Below are 15141 nucleotides of genomic sequence, written 5' to 3'. Positions count from 1 at the left end.
TTTGGGAAGTCTGTCGCAGCCATGTCCTGTCCGTTTGTACGAGAACAACCCATTGCGGAAGGTGCAAGATTGATAAGGAGAGTTTTCAGAATTCAGCGTATATTGCGGGATAGACAGGATCCTTTTTATTTATTTATTTATATATGTATATATCTCCCAACTTACTGTGCATGCTTCAGTCACCCCTTGCATGGGAACAGGTAAAAGTGATGGAGTGTTATGTAAAACTACACACAAAAAAACCCACGATGTCAATAAATGTCAAAGTACAAAAAGCATTTTAATTAAGGCAACAACCAAATATTTTACATTGTACAAATAGAATTATGAGCTCATTTACCAGTTATGAAGGTGCTGCTGCTACTGCACCCCGGCTGCTGGTCTAAGGAAGAGCTGCCCCCAGGGATGCCCTCAACAATGGGTCTGGTGGCATTCAACCCTAGGGCCAGCTCCTCTGCCGGGGTGTGACGAGGGGGTGCAGGACCACCACCTGTCCTTTTCTTGGTTGCTGTTATAAACAAACAAACAGATTATTTCAGGGTCTCTTTCCAAGAGACTAAAAGCAATATAAGTGATAAATATTACCATGCTGTAGAATATTGTTATATTTCACTTTTACTTGTTCACATGTTCTAGTGGGTCCTGTTGTGGCTCTAATGTGAAAGAGGATATAATGTAATATAATATAATATGATATAATATAATATAATATAATAAATTACTTACGAGTTTAATTTGTCAGCAACTTTCTGCCAGCCCTCTCTCCTTGCTTTTGCAGCCTTTGCAGTGTTCCCTTGCGTTTTAATTAAACTCTGAAACTCCTGAAATCCCTCAATCAAGAATTCTTGCTCTTGATTGAGCAAGAATCAACCGTTTGATTCGCCGACCAATCAAAGGGTTGCCGATCAATGTTTCTACTATTGATGCGTAGCCCCTGTTAAGCCACCCAGTGATCTCACATTACTTCATCCAGCTGTACTAATCGTCAACAACAGGTGTGTTTGGAGAACCGGAATAGCGAGCTCAAAGTTGCCACGATGATTTGATCTTGGATGTGTCATTTGATCTTGGATGTAGTAAGCGGTACGAAGAACGGACCCCTGGGCCCTATTTCAGAAAGCCGGTTTAGTGCAAACTCTGAGTAAGTATACCCTGAGTTAACGAAAACTCTGGGTTTTCGGTTTCACAAAGCGAGTTTAGATTAATTCTGAGTGAGTTACTATGACGACACACTCCGTGAAGCTAACCTGCCCCCTAGCAGGTTTACTTCAACTAACCCTGACCTTCTCCGCCTCTTTGTCGGAAACCTGACTGTAGGAAGTGTCAGACATGGCGTGCTCCTTCCTTGAAGAGCCAGTAGATGTTGAAGCCCAAATTCTCCGCAGAGCTCTCCGCCGGGAGAGAGTGATTAGAGCGCGTTTGGACATTTTATCATTTCCTGATGATTTTCTGTGTGAACGTTACAGTTTTTCAGCACAATCTATAATTTATTTGAATAACATCCTCAGGCCTAATATTGCTCATGTGACACATCGCGGACATCCTCTCAGTTCTGTACATATTATTTGTATTGCACTTCGGTTTTTTGCAAACGGGAGCTTTCTGTATAATATTGGTGACGCTGAGCACGTTTCCAAGGCTACCGTCTGTCGGGCAGTCAGGAATGTTACAGTTGCACTGAAACGTCTCCTGTACTCGTTTGTGGTGTTCCCCGGTCATAGACCCACAAGATTTATCAAAGAGGGATTCCACAAAATTGCAGGTATCAGGATGACCAAAACTTAATTCATGATGTGGTGATACTTGAACTACTACTTAAATTTTACATTTATTCTCACGGTTCCCAGGCGTGATTGGCTGTATAGATGGCACTCACATTCCAATCATTGCTCCTTCAGTAAATGAAGGAGACTATGTGAACAGGAAGTCTTTCCACAGCATTAATGTACAGGTACATGGTTCCCTGTAGCATTTCAAACTAACAAATTATGTCATTATAGTAATGGATGCTAATTTGTGTTCTCTGCACTGTGAAGATCATATGTGATGCTGCCAACATTACCACAAATGTGGAAGCCAACTGCTCAGCCTCTGTGAGTGGTGGTGGTGGAGGACCCCCACCTGTTTTTCGGGCCTCCGCTTTTTTTCTGTTGGCTATAACGGGTCACATTTGAGCATACAGGGTAAGCAAATATGTACTTGTAATGTGCTCAGATAATTTCAATTAGTGCTTACAGAGGGGAAATTAATGTAGCCTCTAACTGCAATTGATTTACATCGGACAAACAGACCAAGCACTATGGCTCATAATACAATTACACCTTACCTGGTTGGACTATATTTTTATATTTCATTTTTACTTGCTGCCAGGAACGTTTGGAGCCTGTTGGGTTGCACCTGCGCTCACATCACATCACAAAATAAAATGTATAAAATAAAAAATAAAATAAAATGTAATAAAATAACGTGTTAAATGGGTGGAAATCCCTAGATCAATGTTTAAATTAACACTCACGCATTGACTCTGTCGGCTTTGTTTTGCCATGCATGCTCCCTTTCTTTTGCAGCTGAGGCTGTGTTACTTTTTTTCCGCGGAATTTGCATGTTATCGGCATATGCTGCCATCAGAATTTCGGCCTCAAGTGCTGTAAAATACATTGACCGCGCCTTCTTTCCCTCCGTCTCCATGGTGACTCGCTTAATCTGTGCTCCACTAATCAGGACTTTATGTATCCTCGTGCGCGCGTTTAACTTGGGGTTAAAGCAACTCCGCGTTGACTGAACTAATTGTTATCAGCCTTTCTGAAACTGAATATTCCGAGTTGGACAGTTCGGGGTTACTCAACCCTGAGTATCGTTTTTCACTCTGAGTTTTCTAAACCGGCTTCCTGAAATAGGGCCCAGGTCGCTTCACAGTGACTCTGTGGTGTGTTCACTGACTCCTCAGTCCCCGCCTGCTCTCCATCCACCTTGTCCAGGTCATGCTGGGTTCAAGTCTTTTACAGAAGCTACATAATCACAAACAATTTCTTTAAATCATTGTTTTTATTTCTGTTGTTGGCTCACACCACACTTCTTTCATTTCTTTATGTATTCATGAGTGGTCTGTACTTTCCTGAGGTGTTTTCTCTTAACCTTGCACTAACTTTGTTTAACCTCAAAGTCTGCATTTAGATGTGTTGTTATCGTTATTTCCCAGCAAACACTTGAATCTAGTGATGCGCGAATCATGAACGAATCGTTCAATACTCGAGAATCACTTTACTGACTCATGAATCATGATTCACAAGCCCAACTGACTCACTGACTCATCCCTGTTGCTGTTAGCAGCAATGTATCTAGCTTATAATAAAAATTGTGGAGAAAAACACAACATCCAGTATCGTAACAAAAAAATTTCTGCTCTGAACTGGAAGAAAAAACCCTGAGTAGAAGCTCACATCAAGAAAATAGCTCCTCGGTTCACAGTAGCATCACTCTGCTAATATGCTAACAGCACATTTGAGCTACTCACCCCTCCCTTCCTGTGCTGAATCGTAAGCGAATCACTCAGGACTCGCTCACCCCCTCCCTCCTGTGCTGAATCATAGAGCGAACAAATCACTCACTGGTCGTGTACAAATTCATGGGCTGCATCCTCCTGAGGACCCAGCCTTCGCGGTCTACGTGGGCCGGGTCCTCAGAAGGTCAGGTAGGCCGGAAGTAAACGGCCGTGAAATTGGACGGTCTAGCCTTCTGATTAGCGTCACTGCTGTCTCGGTGGAGTTTAATAAACTCAGCCGTCTGCTCCTTGCTATCTAAAATATAACAGGACACTGGCGTAAATTCTCGACTGTCTCATACTTCTGTTTAATCAGTTTTCTGTTTGACGTTTAGTCAGCTGTGTAAAAACCAAGGAGGAACCCACCCGGGGGATTAATAAAGTTGTATTTTATCTAATCTAATCTAATAACTTTAATCTCAGCCAAACCGATTTACTCACGAACAAACAAAACACTGAAAAAAGCCCAACAATAACATTTTTAGGTTCTCTAAGTGACTTATATATTACGTTTAACCCGAGCAGCGAAAGTCCGCGGTGATCTGAAAATGATGTGCCGGGAGTTGTGCTGTTCTCGGCCGCATCAGTAACCCTCGAGCACCCGGCTAGCTATCGAGCAGGTGGGTAGCAGACGTCTCCGAAAACGTCGAAGCACTTTTGCAAATATGCGATATCTTGATAAATTGAGCAGATATTTGATGTTTACACAACTACTTTCTCGCCTGAAAATATGTCAAAAGTTTATTTTGTGACCCAGAATGATTAGTATGAGTAATTTTAAAACTTAGTAGCGGCCGCCATTGTTGGAAACTGAAGTTTGGCTGGGCCGCGCTATGAATTCTGGGATATGGTAGGCCACGAAGGACACACCCGACCCATCCTTCAAATTCGGGGAAAAGGAGGACACATTTGTCGGCTGCATTCAGAGGAGTCTACGAATTTGGACAGCCTTCGGCGCGTCGCTGTGATGTAATCGGTCTACAAATGCGGCCTCAGGAGGATGCAGCCCATGAATTTGGACACGACCACCCACTCACCCCCTCCCTCCTGGCTCACAGCTTCCTCTTCTTCTTGGTTGGCAACCAATGTTAAGGCGCATTACCGCCCCCTGGCTCACAGCTCAGTGGACATTTAGATGAGAAAATATATATTTAACACATTTAAGGAAAATACTAATAAAATAAAAAATAAAAATATATTAAAATAAAATAAAAATAAATAAATGTTTATTAAGCAATTTTGATAGGAAATTGCTTAATTTTAGAAATGTTTTTGCTCTTTTTTGCTCTATAAAATAGTTGTTTTCTTTTAGAATCATTCATCTTAGTAGTAGGATTTCCATGAAAAGAGAAACAAATTAAGTTTGAGTGAAAATGTGCATTTTTTTGCACTCTCTGGTCGACTGACTCAGTGACTCAAATGACTCAAAAAACCCGATTCACTTTGGTGAGTGACTCATTAAAACTTGATTCAGTAAAAAGAATCAAATTTACCATCACTACTTGAATCATATATTTTGATGTCTTATGGTTGAAATGTATGGAGGACCACAAGAGCCACGTGCATCGAAATAAAGAATTCTGTGCTTAAATAATTAATTGTAGAATAAATTCTGCATTTGTAAATTCATTTTTGAATTCTAATTTAATAAACTGATTTTCAAAATGCTTTTTAAAAAAATAATTTCAAATAGGGCTGGGCTATATCATACCATTCACGGTAATACCGGGTAATTTTGGGCAATGATAGGAAAATTAAATATCGCAATAGAATATGGGTAAACCGCGCATGCGCAGTGCTTATGTTTACATACGCACATGGCGGCGACGCAGAATGAGAGCAAAAGCAGATCGTTAAATGAAACGGATGAACCAGAATTGGTTTGTAAAAATGCTGCAACTTCAGTGGTGTGGAACTGGTTTAGCTTTCGTCCGTCAGATACACAACAAAGCACTATTTTTGGTAGCGCATGCTAGCGGGCCGTCCTTATTACCGTGTTGTTTGGAAAATACGTCACACTTAAAATCAATCCTTTGATTTTTCTGAAAAATGTATGAATTCTGGTTGTGTTTACTGACCTCGAAACGATTTTATGTGGTACACGGCGCTGGAAAATCTGTCAAATGTTTTAGTACAACTTTGCTAAGCTACGAACCGGCACCGCTTGATGGATTGTCGGAGCATTACGGCTATCGTAGGCAGGAGCCTCGCGGAGTGATACGTACTGCGCTTCAACATAATATTATGGTATTGTGTTTGTATAACCTCTTTTTAAGTTTTGTGGATATTATACATGGTTATGCTGAGGATATGTCGGCCAATTTCCACTGGAAATGCCTTTTGGTTAAACTGTCAGCAAGGAATTTGCATTTGCACTGTTACATTTTTATATAACTTTAATGCACATAAGAAACAGCTGCTTGTTTAAGTGAAAATACATTGATAGGGTTTTTTGCACTAATAAAGTTGTGGACTTGTAAAGTATTTTGTCTAGTGTCAATTATATCGTCAGTTATATCGTTATCGCAAATTTTCAAATGTATATCGTGATAAATATTTTTGTTCATATCGCCCTGCTCTAATTTCAAAAAACATTTTCGAATTCCAATTTAATAAATTGATTTTCAAAATGCTTTTTAAAAAACTCATTTCAAAAACCATTTTCGAATTCCAATTTAATAAGTTGATTTTCAAAATGATTCCACTCTTCATTTCAAAATCCATTTCCCTTGCCTGTTCGCTCAGGGATTAACATTTGAATTAGCAACTCATTTTAAAAATCCTGTTGCAATGCAAATTAGCCACACCTTGGGATGTAAGGAGCTCTCTGATTGGTTGGACAGACACAGGCTGTCTGCCTGGATTTTTCTAGCTCATAGCTTTGCCCTGCCAAGAAGTGTGTGTGCCTTGTACAAAGGCCGTTCAGCCTCGGGATTTACACTCGGATCGACACGGATATGCGAAGAATGAAGGGACCCTACAGCAGAGGCGGAGCCAGACATTTGAAACACCTGGGGCTTATCCCAAAAGGGTAGTATGCATGTGGGGTTTTTTTTGTTTGTTTTTTTTTGGGGGGGTGGGGGGGTGGGGGGTAGAAATGACTGAAAGATTAATAGGCTCTGTTTTGAGTTTTGTTCAAAAAGGAATGACTTCATATAGGGAAAAATATATATCACATATGCAGGACACCTTAAACTAGTTTTTTAATTAAGCAGCAAGGCAGAACAAGGTCAGGGCTGCATCAAGACACGAGGACTAAACCCCAATTCAACCAGACCCAGAACTGATCCAGAATTAAAACAGGACTACAACAGTTCAAAATCAGGACTACTTGGGATTTAACCAAGACAGAACCACAATCAGAACTAGATGAAAGTAGCACTAAAAATCATCATATACCTGCACTACACTTGTTTTTTTAATTCTACCAAAGTACACTATTTAGATTGAGAAGGGTTTATATAATTATTTAGCCTTGTTGTGTAAACAAGCCTGCATAACTTAACAAATATAGAATTTGAAAAATAACAAACCTAAAAAGAAACACTAGGTACGAGATACATGAGTACCTATGATACGGTGATACTTTTGGTAAACAACCATTTGACTAACATGTCTGTCTCACCTGCTCTTGTTCCATCTCTGTTCTGTCCTCATTCTCCTCTCTCTCCCTCTCTGTTCCTCTCTCTCCCTCTTTGTGCTGACAATCATCAAATATACAGGGGAAACCAGATATTTACATACTCTTCAGATCAAAACAGAAACACTTTTTTAATTGTAACATCAAATCAGACTAAATGTTTATTTTTTTAGATTGATAAATATAAAAAACATATTTGTTAACTTTAAGAGTAAAGAGAGAAACTATCTGTATTTCTTAATTGCAAATGGCACCAAATTGTATTCAAAATTGAGCCACACTTATGGAGCTCCACAGTTCTTTTCCTGGTGTTTTGGTTGACATCTCTTGATGTTCCCATGTCAAAGAAACAGGCTCTGTGTTTTGCCTTATATGCATCCACAGGTGTGCCACCACTTTACTCACATGGACTCTACTAACCTATCAGAAGCTTCTTCAGCTCAGAATGGAATCCTCTGGAGTTTTCTTATTAATTAACAATAAACTTAGTGTATATGTACTCCTAAATTGGATGAAAGTGATAAAAATAGACAGATCTCTCTCTCTTTATTCTGACATTTAACTAATTCAAAATATATTTCAATATTTATCTAAAACAAAAGTTTACTCTAAATTAATGTTGTACAGTAAAAATGTTTTATGTTTTCTCCCTAAAGTGTATGTAAATATCTGGTTACAAATGTGAATATCCTGCTGTGTACTGAAATCCCTCTTGTTTTGCATAGAAATATACTGAACAACATACAAAGCATAATATATAAAATAACATTTACCTGAGTTTTTTCTTTGAAAGAACACTCTAATGTCCATTCTTATATTTCAGTACATAACTGAAACCGATTTAGTCGGGGAGGGTAAGAACTGAAAATATGAAATAAACACACGTAAGCTAACACTCTAAAAAAATAGCATTTATTTGGCTTTTCATTTCGCCATTTGTTGATTCACTTGAAGAGCAAGTAACATAATATTAGTCAAGTGATCAGTTTGATATCAATCTTTTGTGATGCACAGTCATATTTACATTATTTGTACGGTACGAATGATTTTCTTTGGTACCTGGTCAAACTTAAGCTCTCCTTAGTATGGCTGGCTCCGTTTCTCCAACAGCGCACTCACTGCTGGCAGCAGCTGCCCCGCCCTCTCGCTCAGTCGCTTAGTGCCTGAGCTCGGATCATACCAATATCAGGGGGGATTCACGCATAGTCGTAAATTCCCACAGTGTGCACTATGTGCTTCGAATATTGTGTGTACTTTTTGTTTTATACAGTTGTCAGCCAGGCATCTAACTATGAAAAAATTGCACTCCAAAAGACCCCGGGCTTCTGACAAAACAACCCGGGCTTAAGCCCAGTAAGCCACCCCCACGCTCCGCCCCTGCCCTACAGCGAAACGGAGAGCCCAACCTCTGACTGTGTGCTTGTTTACTCAGTCTGACCACCTGTTGAAGGTAACGTGCTAACACTAGCATCACTGCACATAGCCCTGTTATTTTAAGGTAATCTTAGCTGAAAATTTTACTTTGTAGCTGTACGAGCTAGCTACGTGTTTTGTAAGCTGCTGTGCTCTTCACAAATAAAGGTTGAAGCAGCTCAGACTATTAGAACCTGCACTGAGGCCTGTTACGTTTATACAGTGTTAGAGGAATGGCTGCAACCTACAGCCTTTAAACTAGCAATTAAAATGCTGACAGTAAACTCGTCAGTCCAAATGTTACCACATTACTTTGTGATTCGAAGAGTTAAAACAACTGAGACAGGCTGATTAAAATTAACAGCTGTCAATTTTCTCATTCCTTATATCAAGACTGCAGATCACACTACTGATTTCAGTTCATTCAATATGAACTCCCAGAGGAATCAATTACTCTGGCAAGCCATGAGGGCCATAATTCACCACTTTTCTAAACCGTTTTGTAAGAATGGCATAAAAAACACTTTAATTATTCAAAACACCATAAAAAACCCACCAGTGTTATGTTTACATACACTGCGAAGATGGTGAAGGGTTGCTTTACAAAGGGGACTGAATATGAACATATACTCAGTTACCAGTAGGGGGCTCTGTGACTAACAGTGTTGATCAAGTTACTTGAAAAAAGTAATCAGTAACTAATTACTGATTACTTCCCCAAAAAGTAATCCCGTTACTTTACTGATTACTTATTTTCAAAAGTAATTAGTTACTTAGTTACTTTTTAAAAACACGATTTACAACCTGAAGAGGTGATAAAGCGATAGATCTTCCAGCCCAATTCTACTTTTTCTACATAATCCATCATACAAAATGTAATTAAATGGAAAAATCTATTTTTTTAACTTGTTTTATCAGTTTTAATCTTTTAACTTTATGCATCAAGCAAAAATTTAATTATATGCAACATTCTCTGACTTGAATAAATTTGTTTAACATTTAAACCTATTTTCTGCACATTCCAGCACATAAAATAAAATATTTTTTGTGTTTACACTCACTCTTTCAAATAGATGCAAGTAAAACACAGCAGAAAATAAATAAAGTCAAAGACTCAGCGGTCCTGTTGCTCTATTTTCACCTGTAAAGCAGGACTGGAGGTAGGCGGAGGTTTACCCTGGTGCAGGTGTGCCGCGGTCAGTTGAAGAATCCGCGAGTTTCTCTGTGAATTTCCCATTACGTCGTTGTGCACTCGGTGCTTGCTTGGAAGTTTAGGGGTTTTTTTCGCTGTAAAAAGAAGTTTTCTTCCCACGCACGATGGACGCTAATGTTTTTGTCACTTTTTATGGAATCAAACTCAAAGTAAGGTCAGTACTTCCACGCTTTAAACGCTGCACGCTCATACTCTCTCCCACAATTGATATGTGATCCATTGTTGATCTGCACACAGCTGTTGTCACTAACGGCACACTCGCTTACGTCACTGTCGTGAGACATTCTCGCAAAAAATCACGGTTTTAGTAACGCAGTAACGCAGCGTTCCTACGGGAAAGTAACGGTAATCTAATTACCGTTTTTGCAATAGTAATCCCTTACTTTACTTGTTACTTGAAAAAAGTAATCAGATTACAGCCCATCTCTGGTGACTAATAGTGATAGAAGGATAGAAGAACAGAAGTGTATTGTGATATGTTTTGGATGGCTAACTACTGCTGAATACACGTTCCATTATAAAGCAAGCCGTCTCCGTTCTTCTGTCGAGACACCACAAATTGGCAACGAGGATGAGTGCATCAGTTCCGAGTCCACCATCTTTTCTTCCACATGTGGGTGAGCCGCCGATTCCATTTACTACATGGCGGAAAATATTCGACAATTACATGCTAGTAATCAATGCCATGGGAGACGCATGGCCGGATGCTAGGAAACGTGCTGTTTTGCTACACTGCTTGGGCCCGGAGGGACAGCGGTTATTCTACACGTTACCGGAGCAAGGTGATACATATGCTGACGCCATGAGCGCACTGGAGAAGCACTTTGTGCCGAAAGTAAATGTCGTGGCGTGCCGTCATACATTCAGACAGCGTATTCAACGAGCGGATGAGACTGTTTCTCAGTATGTGGTGGCTCTGAGAGCGTTAGCTGCATCTTAACTTTGGACAAATGGAAAGTGAAATGATAAGAGATCAGTTAATCTCCAACGCTCATCTCAGCGCTGTGAAAGACAAACTGTTACTGGAGGACGATCTCACACTGGATAAGGCTCTAACTATTGCAGGCCAGGTGGAAGCAGCAGTCAAAAACGCTACTCTACTCTCCACACCCGGCTCGTTTCCGACCACGCCTGTTCAGACAGTCGACGCGGCAAATTCCCACTCTCACCAGAAGAGAGGACCTCGCCCTGCTAAAGGCTGTACTCCAGACCAACGCAAACGGGGAGGTTCAAAGCAGCAGCAGCGGAAGTGCTTCAGGTGTGGTTCTCACAAGCACTTAGCTAATGATAAAAACTGCCCGGCTGCTTCTTCAAAATGCAACAACTGTGGGAAAAAGGGACATTTTGCCAAGGTATGTAAGTCGTCAGTCAGTGAAGTGAGAGAAGTAGTGGTTCCAGAACTGGCAGTACTGTGCGTGCAAGATGCTAAAATGATGGCAGCTATTCAAGATAAGCTTACCTGCACTGTCGACATTGAAACCGTACAAGGTGGTTCTAAGATGGTAGAGCTGATAGTAGACACTGGAGCTTCTGTGTCTATTCTGCCAGAAAATATCTACAGACAGTATTTTGCAGACTGTTCACTGGTGCGACCTAAAGTCAAACTAGTTACAGTGGGGCAAAAAAGTATTTAGTCAGCCACCGATTGTGCAAGTTCCCCCACTTAAAATGATGATAGAGGTCAGTAATTTGCATCAGAGGTACACTTCAACTGTGAGAGACAGAATGTGAAAAAAAAATCCATGAATCCACATGGTAGGATTTGTAAAGAATTTATTCGTAAATCAGGGTGGAAAATAAGTATTTGGTCAATAACAAAAATACAACTCAATACTTTGTAACATAACCTTTGTTGGCAATAACAGAGGTCAAACGTTTACTATAGGTCTTTACCAGGTTTGCACACACAGCTGGTATTTTGGCCCATTCCTCCATGCAGATCTTCTCGAGAGCAGTGATGTTTTGGGGCTGTCGCCGAGCAACACGGACTTTCAACTCCCGCCACAGATTTTCTATGGGGTTGAGGTCTGGAGACTGGCTAGGCCACTCCAGGACTTTCAAATGCTTCTTACGGAGCCACTCCTTTGTTGCCCGGGCGGTGTGTTTTGGATCATTGTCATGTTGGAAGACCCGGCCTCGTTTCATCTTCAAAGTTCTCACTGATGGAAGGAGGTTTTGGCTCAAAATCTCACGATACATGGCCCCATTCATTCTGTCCTTAACACGGATCAGTCGTCCTGTCCCCTTGGCAGAAAAACAGCCCCATAGCATGATGTTTCCACCCCCATGCTTCACAGTAGGTATGGTGTTCTTGGGATGCAACTCAGTATTCTTCTTCCTCCAAACACGACGAGTTGAGTTTATACCAAAAAGTTCTACTTTGGTTTCATCTGACCACATGACATTCTCCCAATCCTCTGCTGTATCATCCATGTGCTCTCTGGCAAACTTCAGACGGTCCTGGACATGCACTGGCTTCAGCAGCGGAACACGTCTGGCACTGCGGGATTTGATTCCCTGCCGTTGTAGTGTGTTACTGATGGTGACCTTGTTACTTTGGTCCCAGCTCTCTGCAGGTCATTCACCAGGTCCCCCCGTGTGGTTCTGGGATCTTTGCTCACCATTCTCATGATCATTTTGACCCCACGGGATGAGATCTTGTGTGGAGCCCCAGATCGAGGGAGATTATCAGTGGTCGTGTATGTCTTCCATTTTCTGATGATTGCTCCCACAGTTGATTTTTTCACACCAAGCTGCTTGCCTATTGTAGATTAACTCTTCCCAGTCTGGTGCAGGTCTACAATACTTTTCCTGGTGTCCTTCGAAAGCTCTTTGGTCTTGGCCATGGCGGAGTTTGGAGTCTGACTGTTTGAGGCTGTGGACAGGTGTCTTTTATACAGATGATGAGTTCAAACAGGTGCCATTCATACAGGTAACGAGTGGGGGACAGAAAAGCTTCTTACAGAAGACGTTACAGGTCTGTGAGAGCCAGAGACTTTCCTTGTTTGAGCTGACCAAATACTTATTTTCCACCCTAATTTACGAATAAATTCTTTACAAATCCTACCATGTGAATTCATGGATTTTTTTTTCACATTCTGTCTCTCACAGTTGAAGTGTACCTCTGGTGCAAATTACTGACCTCTGTCATCATTTTAAGTGGGGGAACTTGCACAATCGGTGGCTGACTAAATACTTTTTTGCCCCACTGTATAGCTTTGCAAAAACTGCATAAAAATCACTTGCAGCAACAAAAACATGATATTCCAGAAACACGCTTCGCCGATCCGATCAGCTGTTTGTAACACTTCCTACGTCCATCAGCGCGAACTATCACATGACCGCATGACCTGCCCGAAACCGGAAGTGACGTCATATTGCGGAAATGTAGTTTTTTTACGATCGGGGCCTTATGAGCCTATACTTGTGTTTTAAAAAGTTATGTTTGAGTTTATGACTTTCTGTGTCGTTTCTGGGATGCTTAGGACTCATATTGCACTGCTGGAAATAGTTTATTTTGATGCATATGCTGTTATTTTGCAAATTTGCACTATAATATTTATTTTCGTTTTTCCTGCAGTGTATAAAAATTGGTGTATTTCAAAAATAAAACTATGAAGACACTCAAAATAAATTTCCTGTGGTGGGAAACTAGTTTGTGCAACTTTTTTGTATTTACAGTTTTGAGGGATGAGCCTCTTAAATTTCTCTAACTAGAAATATATGTTAAAAAAACAAAAACGATTTTCAAATTTTTTGTAGTTTATTGCACTTTTTTGCAATTTATGTAATTACTATGCACCTAATGCAGACATATTATTAAAATTTAGGCTGTAATGGTTGTATTGATGTATAGCAACTTGAAATGCTCCCAAAAATGGCTCCACAGCATGTAAAAATATAATATAAGCTCTGGCGGACTTGGTTCTATGGTAGGTCTTAAAGGGTTAATCAAGGGACTGGAACAGCTGCAACTAAGGTAACTCAGAAAACAAAAAATTAATCATACATAACAGTGTAAACTAAAATGTGTGCACTTATTTTAGAATGCAGTGTTATGTGGATATGTGAATTAAATCTAAACCAAAACCAGTTATTTATTGTCCTGTAAATTAATTCCTATATTTAAAGAAAGAAATGTGAATACAATGTTACTTATAAGCCTCTACACTAACATGGTGGGTATTACCACTGTGTGGCTGTAAGTGCAGCCATCACACACTCCCCCTCTTCAGATCTCTCCCTGGGACAGCGAGAGAGAGAGTCTGCAGTGCAGTTATCTTTGCCGGGGATGTGGTTGATGGTGAACCGGAATGGCTGGATTGCAAGGTACCATCGCGTGATCCTTCCATTTGTGTCCTTCATTCTCTCTATCCATTGAAGAGCCTTGTGGTCTGTTTCCAATATGAACTCCCGTCCGAGAAGATAATACCTAAAGGAGTCCAGGGCCCATTTGATGGCAAGTCCCTCCTTCTCGATGGTTGAGTATCGCACTTCCCTCGGAAACCGCTTGCGGCTGATGAAGGCCACTGGATGACGCTCTCCAGGCGGTCCCTGTAACAGAACAGTTCCCAATCCTCTCTCTGAGGCATCAGTCTGAAGAATGAAATTTCTCTCAAAATCAGGGCTGTGCAAGACTGGGCTCTTACTCAGAGATTGTCGTAGGTCCTGAAAAGCCATCTTAGCCTCCTCTGTCCAGGTGATCTTATTGGGACTTCGGGCACCAGTCAGATCCGTCAGAAGAGCTGCCCTGGCGGAGAAATGAGGGATAAACCGATGATAGAATCCTGCCATACCTAAAAATGATCTCAGCTGCTTTCTGGTCTCTGGCAAGGGACAGGATTCTATGGCGGTGACCTTATTGACTTGAGGTTTTATTACTCCATTTCCAATCACAAACCCAAGGTACTCAGTTTCAGCCTTGGCAATGGCACACTTAGCTGGATTAACAGTCAACCCTGCAGACTGAAGACGCCCCAATACCTTCTCCAGGTGTTTCAGGTGTTCTTCCCAGGTAGAACTGAAAATCACTATGTCATCAAGGTAGGCTGCAGCAAAATTTTCAATTCAATTCAATTCAATTCAATTTTATTTATATAGAGCCAAATCACAACAAAAGTCGCCTCAAGGCGCTTCATAGAAATCAGACATGTCAGACAGTATCTGGTCCATCAGTCTCTGGAATGTTGCCGGGGCACCATGCAGTCCAAAGGGCATGACTTTAAACTGGAACAAGCCCCACGGGGTCTGGAAAGCAGTCAGCTCTTTTGAGCGCTTAGCCAGTGGTACCTGCCAATAACCCTTGCAGAGGTCTATTGTTGTCAGGTATCTGGC

General features: G+C 40.9%; 1 long non-coding RNA gene across 1 annotated transcript in view; it reads right to left on the bottom strand.

Annotated features, from left to right (window-relative positions):
• Window positions 1–159: 159 nt before the first annotated feature.
• The window catches only part of LOC146652857 (uncharacterized), a 134484-nt gene continuing 119502 nt past the window's right edge, over window positions 160–15141 (bottom strand). The window contains exons 3-4 of the long non-coding RNA XR_014907521.1: window positions 341–490; window positions 160–227 (exon numbers count right to left, since the gene is read on the bottom strand). This is a non-coding gene — a long non-coding RNA (uncharacterized LOC146652857). The remainder of the gene's footprint in view (window positions 228–340; window positions 491–15141) is intronic.

The sequence above is a fragment of the Rhamphochromis longiceps genome, linkage group LG15 (genome assembly GCF_057381845.1).
Source record: "Rhamphochromis longiceps isolate RC_006_pf linkage group LG15, R_longiceps_female_GT1.1, whole genome shotgun sequence".
Lineage (NCBI taxonomy): Eukaryota > Metazoa > Chordata > Actinopteri > Cichliformes > Cichlidae > Rhamphochromis > Rhamphochromis longiceps.
Note: the sequence above shows the minus strand (reverse complement) of the source record. Positions and strands in the feature narration are given on the sequence as shown.